Source organism: Xylocopa sonorina, chromosome 4 (assembly GCF_050948175.1).
Source record: "Xylocopa sonorina isolate GNS202 chromosome 4, iyXylSono1_principal, whole genome shotgun sequence".
Classification (NCBI taxonomy): domain Eukaryota; kingdom Metazoa; phylum Arthropoda; class Insecta; order Hymenoptera; family Apidae; genus Xylocopa; species Xylocopa sonorina.
In genome coordinates, this window is record NC_135196.1 from 437,687 (window position 1) to 456,543 (window position 18,857).

Below are 18,857 nucleotides of genomic sequence, written 5' to 3' on the forward strand. Positions count from 1 at the left end.
TTCAAATGAATGTAAATGCGACACTTCCTTGCAAGGAAATAGCGTTTGCAGATGTCTACGTATCGAAGCAATAGAGTTCAAATGCATCTTAAAGCGAGATATTGCATCTCATATCTATGTTTCATGATAAGATATAATATTCATTGCGAAGTGTTATGCATTCCTCGTCTACGATTCAAATGAATGTAAATGCGACACTTCCTTGCAAGGAAATAGCGTTTGCAGATGTCTACGTATCGTAGCGATAGAGTTTTTATGATTCTTAAAAGGCGATATGGCATCTCATTTCAATGTTTCATGGTAAGATATAATATGATTTGCGAAGTGTCATGTATTCCTCGTCTACACTTCAAATGAATGTAAATGCGACACTTCCTCGCAAGGAAATAGCGTTTGCAGATGTCTACGTATCGAAGCAATAGAGTTCAAATGCTTCTTAAAACGGGATATCGCATCTCATTTCTATGTTTCATGGTAAGATATAATATGATTTGCGAAGTGTTATGTATCCCTCGTCTACACTTCAAATGAATGAAAATGCGACACTTCTTTGCTAGGAAATAGCGTTTGCAATTGTCTACCTATCGTAGCAATAGTGTTCTAATGCTTCCTAAAACGCGATATCGCATCTCATTTCTATGTTTCATGGTAAGATATAATATGATTTGCGAAGTGCCATGTATTCCTCGTCTACATTTCAAATGAATGTAAATGCGACACTTCCTTGCTAGGAAATAGCGTTTGCAGATGTCTACGTATCGAAGCAATAGAGTTCAAATGCTTCTTAGAACGCGATATCGCATCCCATTTCTAAATTTCATGGTAAGATATAATATGATATGCGAAGTATCATGTATTCCTCGCCTACACTTCAAATGAATGTAAATGCGACACTTCCTTGCAAGGAAAAAGGTTTTGCAGATGTCTACGTATCGAAGCAATAGAGTTCAAATGCTTCCTAAAACGAGATATTGCATCTCATATCAAGTTTCATGATAAGATATAATATTCATTGCGAAGTGTTATGCATTCCTCGTCTACGATTCAAATGGATGTAAATGCGACACTTCCTTGCTAGGAAATAGCGTTTGCAGATGTCTACGTATCGTAGCAATAGCTTTCTAGTGCTTCTTAAAACGCGATATCGCATCTCATTTCTATGTTTTATGGTCAGATATAACACGATTTGCGAAGTGTTATGTATTCCTCGTCTACACTTCAAATGAATGTGAATGCGATACTTCCTCGCTAGGAAATAGCGTTTGCAGATGTCTACGTATCGTTAGCAATAGCCTTCTAATGCTTCTTAAAACGCGAAATCGCATCTCATTTCTATGTTTCATGGTAAGATATAATATGATTTGCGAAGTGCCATGTATTCCTCGTCTACATTTCAAATGAATGTAAATGCGACACTTCCTTGCAAGGAAATAGCGCTTGCAGATGTCTACGTATCGAAGCAATAGAGTTCAAATGCTCCTTAAAACGCGATATCGCATCTCATTTCTATGTTTCATGGTAAGATATAATATGATTTGCGAAGTATCATGTATTCCTCGTCTACACTTCAAATGAATGTAAATGCGACACTTCCTTGCAAGGAAATAGCGTTTGCAGATGTCTACGTATAGAAGCAATAGAGTTCAAATGCATCTTAAAGCGAGATATTGCATCTCATATCTATGTTTCATGATAAGATATAATATTCATTGCGAAGTGTTATGCATTCCTCGTCTACGATTCAAATGAATGTAAATGCGACACTTCCTTGCAAGGAAATAGCGTTTGCAGATGTCTACGTATCGTAGCGATAGAGTTTTTATGATTCTTAAAAGGCGATATGGCATCTCATTTCTATGTTTCATGGTAAGATATAATATGATTTGCGAAGTGTCATGTATTCCTCGTCTACACTTCAAATGAATGTAAATGCGACACTTCCTCGCAAGGAAATAGCGTTTGCAGATGTCTACGTATCGAAGCAATAGAGTTCAAATGCTTCTTAAAACGGGATATCGCATCTCATTTCTATGTTTCATGGTAAGATATAATATGATTTGCGAAGTGTTATGTATTCCTCGTCTACACTTCAAATGAATGAAAATGCGACACTTCTTTGCTAGGAAATAGCGTTTGCAATTGTCTACCTATCGTAGCAATAGTGTTCTAATGCTTCCTAAAACGCGATATCGCATCTCATTTCTATGTTTCATGGTAAGATATAATATGATTTGCGAAGTGCCATGTATTCCTCGTCTACATTTCAAATGAATGTAAATGCGACACTTCCTTGCTAGGAAATAGCGTTTGCAGATGTCTACGTATCGAAGCAATAGAGTTCAAATGCTTCTTAGAACGCGATATCGCATCTCATTTCTAAATTTCATGGTAAGATATAATATGATTTGCGAAGTATCATGTATTCCTCGCCTACACTTCAAATGAATGTAAATGCGACACTTCCTTGCAAGGAAAAAGGTTTTGCAGATGTCTACGTATCGAAGCAAAAGAGTTCAAATGCTTCCTAAAACGAGATATTGCATCTCATATCAAGTTTCATGATAAGATATAATATTCATTGCGAAGTGTTATGCATTCCTCGTCTACGATTCAAATAGATGTAAATGCGACACTTCCTTGCTAGGAAATAGCGTTTGCAGATGTCTACGTATCGAAGCAATAGAGTTCACATGCTTCTTAAAACGCGATATCGCATCTCATTTCTATGTTTCATGGTAAGATATAATATTCATTGCGAAGTGTAATGCATTCCTCGTCTACGATTCAAATGAATGTAAATGCGACACTTCCTTGCAAGGAAATAGCGTTTGCAGATGTCTACGTATCGTAGCAATAGAGTTCTTATGATTCTTAAAACGCGATATTGCATCTCATTTCTATGTTTCATGGTAAGATATAATATGATTTGCGAAGTATCATGTATTCCTCGCCTACACTTCAAATGAATGTAAATGCGACACTTCCTTGCAAGGAAAAAGGTTTTGCAGATGTCTACGTATCGAAGCAAAAGAGTTCAAATGCTTCCTAAAACGAGATATTGCATCTCATATCAAGTTTCATGATAAGATATAATATTCATTGCGAAGTGTTATGCATTCCTCGTCTACGATTCAAATGGATGTAAATGCGACACTTCCTTGCTAGGAAATAGCGTTTGCAGATGTCTACGTATCGAAGCAATAGAGTTCACATGCTTCTTAAAACGCGATATCGCATCTCATTTCTATGTTTCATGGTAAGATATAATATTCATTGCGAAGTGTAATGCATTCCTCGTCTACGATTCAAATGAATGTAAATGCGACACTTCCTTGCAAGGAAATAGCGTTTGCAGATGTCTACGTATCGTAGCAATAGAGTTCTTATGATTCTTAAGACGCGATATTGCATCTCATTTCTATGTTTCATGGTAAGATATAATATGATTTGCGAAGTGTTATGTATTCCTCGTCTACACTTCAAATGAATGTGAATGCGACACTTCCTCGCTAGGAAATAGCGTTTGCAGCTGTCTACGTATCGTTAGCAATAGCTTTCTAATGCTTCTTAAAACGCGATATCGCATCTCATTTCTATGTTTCATGGTAAGATATAATATGATTTGCGAAGTGTCACGTATTCCTCGTCTACACTTCAAATGAATGTAAATGCGACACTTCCTTGCAAGGAGATAGCGTTTGCAGATGTCTACGTATCGAAGCAATAGAGTTCTTATGATTCTTAAAACGCGATATCGCATCTCATTTCTATGTTTCATGGTAAGATATAACATGATTTGAGAAGTGTTATGTATTCCTCGTCTACACTTCAAATGAATGTGAATGCGATACTTCCTCGCTAGGAAATAGCGTTTGCAGATGTCTACGTATCGTAGCAATAGCTTTCTAGTGCTTCTTAAAAAGCGATATCGCATCTCATTTCTATGTTTTATGGTCAGATATAACACGATTTGCGAAGTGTTATGTATTCCTCGTCTACACTTCAAATGAATGTGAATGCGATACTTCCTCGCTAGGAAATAGCGTTTGCAGATGTCTACGTATCGTTAGCAATAGCTTTCTAATGCTTCTTAAAACGCGATATCGCATCTCATTTCTATGTTTCATGGTAAGATATAATATGATTTGCGAAGTGTCACGTATTCCTCGTCTACACTTCAAATGAATGTAAATGCGACACTTCCTTGCAAGGAAATAGCGTTTGCAGATGTCTACGCATCGTAGCAATAGCTTTCTAATGCTTCTTAAAACGCGATATCGCATCTCATTTCTATGTTTCATGGTAAGATATAATATGATTTGCGAAGTATCATGTATTCCTCGTCTACACTTCAAATGAATGTAAATGCGACACTTCCTTGCAAGGAAATAGCGTTTGCAGATGTCTACGTATCGAAGCAATAGAGTTCTTATGATTCTTAAAACGCGATATCGCATCTCATTTCTATGTTTCATGGTAAGATATAACATGATTTGAGAAGTGTTATGTATTCCTCGTCTACACTTCAAATGAATGTGAATGCGATACTTCCTCGCTAGGAAATAGCGTTTGCAGATGTCTACGTATCGTAGCAATAGCTTTCTAGTGCTTCTTAAAACGCGATATCGCATCTCATTTCTATGTTTTATGGTCAGATATAACACGATTTGCGAAGTGTTATGTATTCCTCGTCTACACTTCAAATGAATGTGAATGCGATACTTCCTCGCTAGGAAATAGCGTTTGCAGATGTCTACGTATCGTTAGCAATAGCTTTCTAATGCTTCTTAAAACGAGATATCGCATCTCATTTCTATGTTTCATGGTAAGATATAATATGATTTGCGAAGTGCCATGTATTCCTCGTCTACATTTCAAATGAATGTAAATGCGACACTTCCTTGCAAGGAAATAGCGCTTGCAGATGTCTACGTATCGAAGCAATAGAGTTCAAATGCTCCTTAAAACGCGATATCGCATCTCATTTCTATGTTTCATGGTAAGATATAATATGATTTGCGAAGTATCATGTATTCCTCGTCTACACTTCAAATGAATGTAAGTGCGACACTTCCTTGCAAGGCAATAGAATTTGCAGATGTCTACGTATCGAAGCAATAGAGTTCAAATGCATCTTAAAGCGAGATATTGCATCTCATATCTATGTTTCATGATAAGATATAATATTCATTGCGAAGTGTTATGCATTCCTCGTCCACGATTCAAATGAATGTAAATGCGACACTTCCTTGCAAGGAAATAGCGTTTGCAGATGTCTACGTATCGTAGCGATAGAGTTTTTATGATTCTTAAAAGGCGATATGGCATCTCATTTCTATGTTTCATGGTAAGATATAATATGATTTGCGAAGTGTCATGTATTCCTCGTCTACACTTCAAATGAATGTAAATGCGACACTTCCTTGCAAGGAAATAGCGTTTGCAGATGTCTACGCATCGTAGCAATAGCTTTCTAATGCTTCTTAAAACGCGATATCGCATCTCATTTCTATGTTTCATGGTAAGATATAATATGATTTGCGAAGTATCATGTATTCCTCGTCTACACTTCAAATGAATGTAAATGCGACACTTCCTTGCAAGGAAATAGCGTTTGCAGATGTCTACGTATCGAAGCAATAGAGTTCTTATGATTCTTAAAACGCGATATCGCATCTCATTTCTATGTTTCATGGTAAGATATAACATGATTTGAGAAGTGTTATGTATTCCTCGTCTACACTTCAAATGAATGTGAATGCGATACTTCCTCGCTAGGAAATAGCGTTTGCAGATGTCTACGTATCGTAGCAATAGCTTTCTAGTGCTTCTTAAAACGCGATATCGCATCTCATTTCTATGTTTTATGGTCAGATATAACACGATTTGCGAAGTGTTATGTATTCCTCGTCTACACTTCAAATGAATGTGAATGCGATACTTCCTCGCTAGGAAATAGCGTTTGCAGATGTCTACGTATCGTTAGCAATAGCTTTCTAATGCTTCTTAAAACGAGATATCGCATCTCATTTCTATGTTTCATGGTAAGATATAATATGATTTGCGAAGTGCCATGTATTCCTCGTCTACATTTCAAATGAATGTAAATGCGACACTTCCTTGCAAGGAAATAGCGCTTGCAGATGTCTACGTATCGAAGCAATAGAGTTCAAATGCTCCTTAAAACGCGATATCGCATCTCATTTCTATGTTTCATGGTAAGATATAATATGATTTGCGAAGTATCATGTATTCCTCGTCTACACTTCAAATGAATGTAAGTGCGACACTTCCTTGCAAGGCAATAGAATTTGCAGATGTCTACGTATCGAAGCAATAGAGTTCAAATGCATCTTAAAGCGAGATATTGCATCTCATATCTATGTTTCATGATAAGATATAATATTCATTGCGAAGTGTTATGCATTCCTCGTCCACGATTCAAATGAATGTAAATGCGACACTTCCTTGCAAGGAAATAGCGTTTGCAGATGTCTACGTATCGTAGCGATAGAGTTTTTATGATTCTTAAAAGGCGATATGGCATCTCATTTCTATGTTTCATGGTAAGATATAATATGATTTGCGAAGTGTCATGTATTCCTCGTCTACACTTCAAATGAATGTAAATGCGACACTTCCTCGCAAGGAAATAGCGTTTGCAGATGTCTACGTATCGAAGCAATAGAGTTCAAATGCTTCTTAAAACGGGATATCGCATCTCATTTCTATGTTTCATGGTAAGATATAATATGATTTGTGAAGTGTTATGTATTCCTCGTCTACACTTCAAATGAATGTAAATGCGACACTTCTTTGCTAGGAAATAGCGTTTGCAAATGTCTACCTATCGTAGCAATAGTGTTCTAATGCTTTTTAAAACGCGATATCGCATCTCATTTCTATGTTTCATGGTAAGATATAATATGATTTGCGAAGTGCCATGTATTCCTCGTCTACATTTCAAATGAATGTAAATGCGACACTTCCTTGCTAGGAAATAGCGTTTGCAGATGTCTACGTATCGAAGCAATAGAGTTCAAATGCTTCTTAGAACGCGATATCGCATCTCATTTCTAAATTTCATGGTAAGATATAATATGATTTGCGAAGTATCATGTATTCCTCGCCTACACTTCAAATGAATGAAAATGCGACACTTCCTTGCAAGGAAAAAGGTTTTGCAGATGTCTACGTATCGAAGCAAAAGAGTTCAAATGCTTCCTAAAACGAGATATTGCATCTCATATCAAGTTTCATGATAAGATATAATATTCATTGCGAAGTGTTATGCATTCCTCGTCTACGATTCAAATGGATGTAAATGCGACACTTCCTTGCTAGGAAATAGCGTTTGCAGATGTCTACGTATCGAAGCAATAGAGTTCAAATGCTTCTTAAAACGCGATATCGCATCTCATTTCTATGTTTCATGGTAAGATATAATATTCATTGCGAAGTGTAATGCATTCCTCGTCTACGATTCAAATGAATGTAAATGCGACACTTCCTTGCAAGGAAATAGCGTTTGCAGATGTCTACGTATCGAAGCAATAGAGTTCTTATGATTCTTAAAACGCGATATCGCATCTCATTTCTATGTTTCATGGTAAGATATAACATGATTTGAGAAGTGTTATGTATTCCTCGTCTACACTTCAAATGAATGTGAATGCGATACTTCCTCGCTAGGAAATAGCGTTTGCAGATGTCTACGTATCGTAGCAATAGCTTTCTAGTGCTTCTTAAAACGCGATATCGCATCTCATTTCTATGTTTTATGGTCAGATATAACACGATTTGCGAAGTGTTATGTATTCCTCGTCTACACTTCAAATGAATGTGAATGCGATACTTCCTCGCTAGGAAATAGCGTTTGCAGATGTCTACGTATCGTTAGCAATAGCTTTCTAATGCTTCTTAAATCGCGATATCGCATCTCATTTCTATGTTTCATGGTAAGATATAATATGATTTGCGAAGTGCCATGTATTCCTCGTCTACATTTCAAATGAATGTAAATGCGACACTTCCTTGCAAGGAAATAGCGCTTGCAGATGTCTACGTATCGAAGCAATAGAGTTCAAATGCTCCTTAAAACGCGATATCGCATCTCATTTCTATGTTTCATGGTAGGATATAATATGATTTGCGAAGTATCATGTATTCCTCGTCTACACTTCAAATGAATGTAAATGCGACACTTCCTTGCAAGGAAATAGCGTTTGCAGATGTCTACGTATCGAAGCAATAGAGTTCAAATGCATCTTAAAGCGAGATATTGCATCTCATATCTATGTTTCATGATAAGATATAATATTCATTGCGAAGTGTTATGCATTCCTCGTCTACGATTCAAATGAATGTAAATGCGACACTTCCTTGCAAGGAAATAGCGTTTGCAGATGTCTACGTATCGTAGCGATAGAGTTTTTATGATTCTTAAAAGGCGATATGGCATCTCATTTCAATGTTTCATGGTAAGATATAATATGATTTGCGAAGTGTCATGTATTCCTCGTCTACACTTCAAATGAATGTAAATGCGACACTTCCTCGCAAGGAAATAGCGTTTGCAGATGTCTACGTATCGAAGCAATAGAGTTCAAATGCTTCTTAAAACGGGATATCGCATCTCATTTCTATGTTTCATGGTAAGATATAATATGATTTGCGAAGTGTTATGTATCCCTCGTCTACACTTCAAATGAATGAAAATGCGACACTTCTTTGCTAGGAAATAGCGTTTGCAATTGTCTACCTATCGTAGCAATAGTGTTCTAATGCTTCCTAAAACGCGATATCGCATCTCATTTCTATGTTTCATGGTAAGATATAATATGATTTGCGAAGTGCCATGTATTCCTCGTCTACATTTCAAATGAATGTAAATGCGACACTTCCTTGCTAGGAAATAGCGTTTGCAGATGTCTACGTATCGAAGCAATAGAGTTCAAATGCTTCTTAGAACGCGATATCGCATCCCATTTCTAAATTTCATGGTAAGATATAATATGATATGCGAAGTATCATGTATTCCTCGCCTACACTTCAAATGAATGTAAATGCGACACTTCCTTGCAAGGAAAAAGGTTTTGCAGATGTCTACGTATCGAAGCAATAGAGTTCAAATGCTTCCTAAAACGAGATATTGCATCTCATATCAAGTTTCATGATAAGATATAATATTCATTGCGAAGTGTTATGCATTCCTCGTCTACGATTCAAATGGATGTAAATGCGACACTTCCTTGCTAGGAAATAGCGTTTGCAGATGTCTACGTATCGTAGCAATAGCTTTCTAGTGCTTCTTAAAACGCGATATCGCATCTCATTTCTATGTTTTATGGTCAGATATAACACGATTTGCGAAGTGTCACGTATTCCTCGTCTACAATTCAAATCAATGTAAATGCGACACTTCCTTGCAAGGAAATATCGTTTGCAATTGTCTACCTATCGTAGCAATAGTGTTCTAATGCTTCTTAAAACGCGATATCGCATCTCATTTCTATGTTTCATGGTAAGATATAATATGATTTGCGAAGTGCCATGTATTCCCCGTCTACATTTCAAATGAATGTAAATGCGACACTTCCTTGCTAGGAAATAGCGTTTGCAGATGTCTACGTATCGAAGCAATAGAGTTCAAATGCTTCTTAGAACGCGATATCGCATCTCATTTCTAAATTTCATGGTAAGATATAATATGATTTGCGAAGTATCATGTATTCCTCGCCTACACTTCAAATGAATGTAAATGCGACACTTCCTTGCAAGGAAAAAGGTTTTGCAGATGTCTACGTATCGAAGCAAAAGAGTTCAAATGCTTCCTAAAACGAGATATTGCATCTCATATCAAGTTTCATGATAAGATATAATATTCATTGCGAAGTGTTATGCATTCCTCGTCTACGATTCAAATGGATGTAAATGCGACACTTCCTTGCTAGGAAATAGCGTTTGCAGATGTCTACGTATCGAAGCAATAGAGTTCTTATGATTCTTAAAACGCGATATCGCATCTCATTTCTATGTTTCATGGTAAGATATAACATGATTTGAGAAGTGTTATGTATTCCTCGTCTACACTTCAAATGAATGTGAATGCGATACTTCCTCGCTAGGAAATAGCGTTTGCAGATGTCTACGTATCGTAGCAATAGCTTTCTAGTGCTTCTTAAAACGCGATATCGCATCTCATTTCTATGTTTTATGGTCAGATATAACACGATTTGCGAAGTGTTATGTATTCCTCGTCTACACTTCAAATGAATGTGAATGCGATACTTCCTCGCTAGGAAATAGCGTTTGCAGATGTCTACGTATCGTTAGCAATAGCTTTCTAATGCTTCTTAAAACGCGATATCGCATCTCATTTCTATGTTTCATGGTAAGATATAATATGATTTGCGAAGTGCCATGTATTCCTCGTCTACATTTCAAATGAATGTAAATGCGACACTTCCTTGCAAGGAAATAGCGCTTGCAGATGTCTACGTATCGAAGCAATAGAGTTCAATTGCTCCTTAAAACGCGATATCGCATCTCATTTCTATGTTTCATGGTAAGATATAATATGATTTGCGAAGTATCATGTATTCCTCGTCTACACTTCAAATGAATGTAAATGCGACACTTCCTTGCAAGGAAATAGCGTTTGCAGATGTCTACGTATCGAAGCAATAGAGTTCAAATGCATCTTAAAGCGAGATATTGCATCTCATATCTATGTTTCATGATAAGATATAATATTCATTGCGAAGTGTTATGCATTCCTCGTCTACGATTCAAATGAATGTAAATGCGACACTTCCTTGCAAGGAAATAGCGTTTGCAGATGTCTACGTATCGTAGCGATAGAGTTTTTATGATTCTTAAAAGGCGATATGGCATCTCATTTCAATGTTTCATGGTAAGATATAATATGATTTGCGAAGTGTCATGTATTCCTCGTCTACACTTCAAATGAATGTAAATGCGACACTTCCTCGCAAGGAAATAGCGTTTGCAGATGTCTACGTATCGAAGCAATAGAGTTCAAATGCTTCTTAAAACGGGATATCGCATCTCATTTCTATGTTTCATGGTAAGATATAATATGATTTGCGAAGTGTTATGTATCCCTCGTCTACACTTCAAATGAATGAAAATGCGACACTTCTTTGCTAGGAAATAGCGTTTGCAATTGTCTACCTATCGTAGCAATAGTGTTCTAATGCTTCCTAAAACGCGATATCGCATCTCATTTCTATGTTTCATGGTAAGATATAATATGATTTGCGAAGTGCCATGTATTCCTCGTCTACATTTCAAATGAATGTAAATGCGACACTTCCTTGCTAGGAAATAGCGTTTGCAGATGTCTACGTATCGAAGCAATAGAGTTCAAATGCTTCTTAGAACGCGATATCGCATCCCATTTCTAAATTTCATGGTAAGATATAATATGATATGCGAAGTATCATGTATTCCTCGCCTACACTTCAAATGAATGTAAATGCGACACTTCCTTGCAAGGAAAAAGGTTTTGCAGATGTCTACGTATCGAAGCAATAGAGTTCAAATGCTTCCTAAAACGAGATATTGCATCTCATATCAAGTTTCATGATAAGATATAATATTCATTGCGAAGTGTTATGCATTCCTCGTCTACGATTCAAATGGATGTAAATGCGACACTTCCTTGCTAGGAAATAGCGTTTGCAGATGTCTACGTATCGTAGCAATAGCTTTCTAGTGCTTCTTAAAACGCGATATCGCATCTCATTTCTATGTTTTATGGTCAGATATAACACGATTTGCGAAGTGTTATGTATTCCTCGTCTACACTTCAAATGAATGTGAATGCGATACTTCCTCGCTAGGAAATAGCGTTTGCAGATGTCTACGTATCGTTAGCAATAGCCTTCTAATGCTTCTTAAAACGCGAAATCGCATCTCATTTCTATGTTTCATGGTAAGATATAATATGATTTGCGAAGTGCCATGTATTCCTCGTCTACATTTCAAATGAATGTAAATGCGACACTTCCTTGCAAGGAAATAGCGCTTGCAGATGTCTACGTATCGAAGCAATAGAGTTCAAATGCTCCTTAAAACGCGATATCGCATCTCATTTCTATGTTTCATGGTAAGATATAATATGATTTGCGAAGTATCATGTATTCCTCGTCTACACTTCAAATGAATGTAAATGCGACACTTCCTTGCAAGGAAATAGCGTTTGCAGATGTCTACGTATAGAAGCAATAGAGTTCAAATGCATCTTAAAGCGAGATATTGCATCTCATATCTATGTTTCATGATAAGATATAATATTCATTGCGAAGTGTTATGCATTCCTCGTCTACGATTCAAATGAATGTAAATGCGACACTTCCTTGCAAGGAAATAGCGTTTGCAGATGTCTACGTATCGTAGCGATAGAGTTTTTATGATTCTTAAAAGGCGATATGGCATCTCATTTCTATGTTTCATGGTAAGATATAATATGATTTGCGAAGTGTCATGTATTCCTCGTCTACACTTCAAATGAATGTAAATGCGACACTTCCTCGCAAGGAAATAGCGTTTGCAGATGTCTACGTATCGAAGCAATAGAGTTCAAATGCTTCTTAAAACGGGATATCGCATCTCATTTCTATGTTTCATGGTAAGATATAATATGATTTGCGAAGTGTTATGTATTCCTCGTCTACACTTCAAATGAATGAAAATGCGACACTTCTTTGCTAGGAAATAGCGTTTGCAATTGTCTACCTATCGTAGCAATAGTGTTCTAATGCTTCCTAAAACGCGATATCGCATCTCATTTCTATGTTTCATGGTAAGATATAATATGATTTGCGAAGTGCCATGTATTCCTCGTCTACATTTCAAATGAATGTAAATGCGACACTTCCTTGCTAGGAAATAGCGTTTGCAGATGTCTACGTATCGAAGCAATAGAGTTCAAATGCTTCTTAGAACGCGATATCGCATCTCATTTCTAAATTTCATGGTAAGATATAATATGATTTGCGAAGTATCATGTATTCCTCGCCTACACTTCAAATGAATGTAAATGCGACACTTCCTTGCAAGGAAAAAGGTTTTGCAGATGTCTACGTATCGAAGCAAAAGAGTTCAAATGCTTCCTAAAACGAGATATTGCATCTCATATCAAGTTTCATGATAAGATATAATATTCATTGCGAAGTGTTATGCATTCCTCGTCTACGATTCAAATAGATGTAAATGCGACACTTCCTTGCTAGGAAATAGCGTTTGCAGATGTCTACGTATCGAAGCAATAGAGTTCACATGCTTCTTAAAACGCGATATCGCATCTCATTTCTATGTTTCATGGTAAGATATAATATTCATTGCGAAGTGTAATGCATTCCTCGTCTACGATTCAAATGAATGTAAATGCGACACTTCCTTGCAAGGAAATAGCGTTTGCAGATGTCTACGTATCGTAGCAATAGAGTTCTTATGATTCTTAAAACGCGATATTGCATCTCATTTCTATGTTTCATGGTAAGATATAATATGATTTGCGAAGTATCATGTATTCCTCGCCTACACTTCAAATGAATGTAAATGCGACACTTCCTTGCAAGGAAAAAGGTTTTGCAGATGTCTACGTATCGAAGCAAAAGAGTTCAAATGCTTCCTAAAACGAGATATTGCATCTCATATCAAGTTTCATGATAAGATATAATATTCATTGCGAAGTGTTATGCATTCCTCGTCTACGATTCAAATGGATGTAAATGCGACACTTCCTTGCTAGGAAATAGCGTTTGCAGATGTCTACGTATCGAAGCAATAGAGTTCACATGCTTCTTAAAACGCGATATCGCATCTCATTTCTATGTTTCATGGTAAGATATAATATTCATTGCGAAGTGTAATGCATTCCTCGTCTACGATTCAAATGAATGTAAATGCGACACTTCCTTGCAAGGAAATAGCGTTTGCAGATGTCTACGTATCGTAGCAATAGAGTTCTTATGATTCTTAAAACGCGATATTGCATCTCATTTCTATGTTTCATGGTAAGATATAATATGATTTGCGAAGTGTTATGTATTCCTCGTCTACACTTCAAATGAATGTGAATGCGACACTTCCTCGCTAGGAAATAGCGTTTGCAGCTGTCTACGTATCGATAGCAATAGCTTTCTAATGCTTCTTAAAACGCGATATCGCATCTCATTTCTATGTTTCATGGTAAGATATAATATGATTTGCGAAGTGTCACGTATTCCTCGTCTACACTTCAAATGAATGTAAATGCGACACTTCCTTGCAAGGAAATAGCGTTTGCAGATGTCTACGTATCGAAGCAATAGAGTTCTTATGATTCTTAAAACGCGATATCGCATCTCATGTCTATGTTTCATGGTAAGATATAACATGATTTGAGAAGTGTTATGTATTCCTCGTCTACACTTCAAATGAATGTGAATGCGATACTTCCTCGCTAGGAAATAGCGTTTGCAGATGTCTACGTATCGAAGCAATAGAGTTCAAATGCATCTTAAAGCGAGATATTGCATCTCATATCTATGTTTCATGATAAGATATAATATTCATTGCGAAGTGTTATGCATTCCTCGTCTACGATTCAAATGAATGTAAATGCGACACTTCCTTGCAAGGAAATAGCGTTTGCAGATGTCTACGTATCGTAGCGATAGAGTTTTTATGATTCTTAAAAGGCGATATGGCATCTCATTTCAATGTTTCATGGTAAGATATAATATGATTTGCGAAGTGTCATGTATTCCTCGTCTACACTTCAAATGAATGTAAATGCGACACTTCCTCGCAAGGAAATAGCGTTTGCAGATGTCTACGTATCGAAGCAATAGAGTTCAAATGCTTCTTAAAACGGGATATCGCAGCTCATTTCTATGTTTCATGGTAAGATATAATATGATTTGCGAAGTGTTATGTATCCCTCGTCTACACTTCAAATGAATGAAAATGCGACACTTCTTTGCTAGGAAATAGCGTTTGCAATTGTCTACCTATCGTAGCAATAGTGTTCTAATGCTTCCTAAAACGCGATATCGCATCTCATTTCTATGTTTCATGGTAAGATATAATATGATTTGCGAAGTGCCATGTATTCCTCGTCTACATTTCAAATGAATGTAAATGCGACACTTCCTTGCTAGGAAATAGCGTTTGCAGATGTCTACGTATCGAAGCAATAGAGTTCAAATGCTTCTTAGAACGCGATATCGCATCCCATTTCTAAATTTCATGGTAAGATATAATATGATATGCGAAGTATCATGTATTCCTCGCCTACACTTCAAATGAATGTAAATGCGACACTTCCTTGCAAGGAAAAAGGTTTTGCAGATGTCTACGTATCGAAGCAATAGAGTTCAAATGCTTCCTAAAACGAGATATTGCATCTCATATCAAGTTTCATGATAAGATATAATATTCATTGCGAAGTGTTATGCATTCCTCGTCTACGATTCAAATGGATGTAAATGCGACACTTCCTTGCTAGGAAATAGCGTTTGCAGATGTCTACGTATCGTAGCAATAGCTTTCTAGTGCTTCTTAAAACGCGATATCGCATCTCATTTCTATGTTTTATGGTCAGATATAACACGATTTGCGAAGTGTTATGTATTCCTCGTCTACACTTCAAATGAATGTGAATGCGATACTTCCTCGCTAGGAAATAGCGTTTGCAGATGTCTACGTACCGTTAGCAATAGCCTTCTAATGCTTCTTAAAACGCGAAATCGCATCTCATTTCTATGTTTCATGGTAAGATATAATATGATTTGCGAAGTGCCATGTATTCCTCGTCTACATTTCAAATGAATGTAAATGCGACACTTCCTTGCAAGGAAATAGCGCTTGCAGATGTCTACGTATCGAAGCAATAGAGTTCAAATGCTCCTTAAAACGCGATATCGCATCTCATTTCTATGTTTCATGGTAAGATATAATATGATTTGCGAAGTATCATGTATTCCTCGTCTACACTTCAAATGAATGTAAATGCGACACTTCCTTGCAAGGAAATAGCGTTTGCAGATGTCTACGTATAGAAGCAATAGAGTTCAAATGCATCTTAAAGCGAGATATTGCATCTCATATCTATGTTTCATGATAAGATATAATATTCATTGCGAAGTGTTATGCATTCCTCGTCTACGATTCAAATGAATGTAAATGCGACACTTCCTTGCAAGGAAATAGCGTTTGCAGATGTCTACGTATCGTAGCGATAGAGTTTTTATGATTCTTAAAAGGCGATATGGCATCTCATTTCTATGTTTCATGGTAAGATATAATATGATTTGCGAAGTGTCATGTATTCCTCGTCTACACTTCAAATGAATGTAAATGCGACACTTCCTCGCAAGGAAATAGCGTTTGCAGATGTCTACGTATCGAAGCAATAGAGTTCAAATGCTTCTTAAAACGGGATATCGCATCTCATTTCTATGCTTCATGGTAAGATATAATATGATTTGCGAAGTGTTATGTATTCCTCGTCTACACTTCAAATGAATGAAAATGCGACACTTCTTTGCTAGGAAATAGCGTTTGCAATTGTCTACCTATCGTAGCAATAGTGTTCTAATGCTTCCTAAAACGCGATATCGCATCTCATTTCTATGTTTCATGGTAAGATATAATATGATTTGCGAAGTGCCATGTATTCCTCGTCTACATTTCAAATGAATGTAAATGCGACACTTCCTTGCTAGGAAATAGCGTTTGCAGATGTCTACGTATCGAAGCAATAGAGTTCAAATGCTTCTTAGAACGCGATATCGCATCTCATTTCTAAATTTCATGGTAAGATATAATATGATTTGCGAAGTATCATGTATTCCTCGCCTACACTTCAAATGAATGTAAATGCGACACTTCCTTGCAAGGAAAAAGGTTTTGCAGATGTCTACGTATCGAAGCAAAAGAGTTCAAATGCTTCCTAAAACGAGATATTGCATCTCATATCAAGTTTCATGATAAGATATAATATTCATTGCGAAGTGTAATGCATTCCTCGTCTACGATTCAAATGAATGTAAATGCGACACTTCCTTGCAAGGAAATAGCGTTTGCAGATGTCTACGTATCGTAGCAATAGAGTTCTTATGATTCTTAAAACGCGATATTGCATCTCATTTCTATGTTTCATGGTAAGATATAATATGATTTGCGAAGTATCATGTATTCCTCGCCTACACTTCAAATGAATGTAAATGCGACACTTCCTTGCAAGGAAAAAGGTTTTGCAGATGTCTACGTATCGAAGCAAAAGAGTTCAAATGCTTCCTAAAACGAGATATTGCATCTCATATCAAGTTTCATGATAAGATATAATATTCATTGCGAAGTGTTATGCATTCCTCGTCTACGATTCAAATGGATGTAAATGCGACACTTCCTTGCTAGGAAATAGCGTTTGCAGATGTCTACGTATCGAAGCAATAGAGTTCACATGCTTCTTAAAACGCGATATCGCATCTCATTTCTATGTTTCATGGTAAGATATAATATTCATTGCGAAGTGTAATGCATTCCTCGTCTACGATTCAAATGAATGTAAATGCGACACTTCCTTGCAAGGAAATAGCGTTTGCAGCTGTCTACGTATCGATAGCAATAGCTTTCTAATGCTTCTTAAAACGCGATATCGCATCTCATTTCTATGTTTCATGGTAAGATATAATATGATTTGCGAAGTGTCACGTATTCCTCGTCTACACTTCAAATGAATGTAAATGCGACACTTCCTTGCAAGGAAATAGCGTTTGCAGATGTCAACGTATCGAAGCAATAGAGTTCTTATGATTCTTAAAACGCGATATCGCATCTCATGTCTATGTTTCATGGTAAGATATAACATGATTTGAGAAGTGTTATGTATTCCTCGTCTACACTTCAAATGAATGTGAATGCGATACTTCCTCGCTAGGAAATAGCGTTTGCAGATGTCTACGTATCGTAGCAATAGCTTTCTAGTGCTTCTTAAAACGCGATATCGCATCTCATTTCTATGTTTTATGGTCAGATATAACACGATTTGCGAAGTGTTATGTATTCCTCGTCTACACTTCAAATGAATGTGAATGCGATACTTCCTCGCTAGGAAATAGCGTTTGCAGATGTCTACGTATCGTTAGCAATAGCTTTCTAATGCTTCTTAAAACGCGATATCGCATCTCATTTCTATGTTTCATGGTAAGATATAATATGATTTGCGAAGTGTCACGTATTCCTCGTCTACACTTCAAATGAATGTAAATGCGACACTTCCTTGCAAGGAAATAGCGTTTGCAGATGTCTACGTATCGTAGCAATAGAGTTCTTATGATTCTTAAAACGCGATATTGCATCTCATTTCTATGTTTCATGGTAAGATATAATATGATTTGCGAAGTGTTATGTATTCCTCGTCTACACTTCAAATGAATGTGAATGCGACACTTCCTCGCTAGGAAATAGCGTTTGCAGCTGTCTACGTATCGTTAGCAATAGCTTTCTAATGCTTCTTAAAACGCGATATCGCATCTCATTTCTATGTTTCATGGTAACATATAATATGATGTGCGAAGTGTCACGTATTCCTCGTCTACACTTCAAATGAATGTAAATGCGACACTTCCTTGCAAGGAAATAGCGTTTGCAGATGTCTACGTATCGAAGCAATAGAGTTCTTATGATTCTTAAAACGCGATATCGCATCTCATTTCTATGTTTCATGGTAAGATATAACATGATTTGAGAAGTGTTATGTATTCCTCGTCTACACTTCAAATGAATGTGAATGCGATACTTCCTCGCTAGGAAATAGCGTTTGCAGATGTCTACGTATC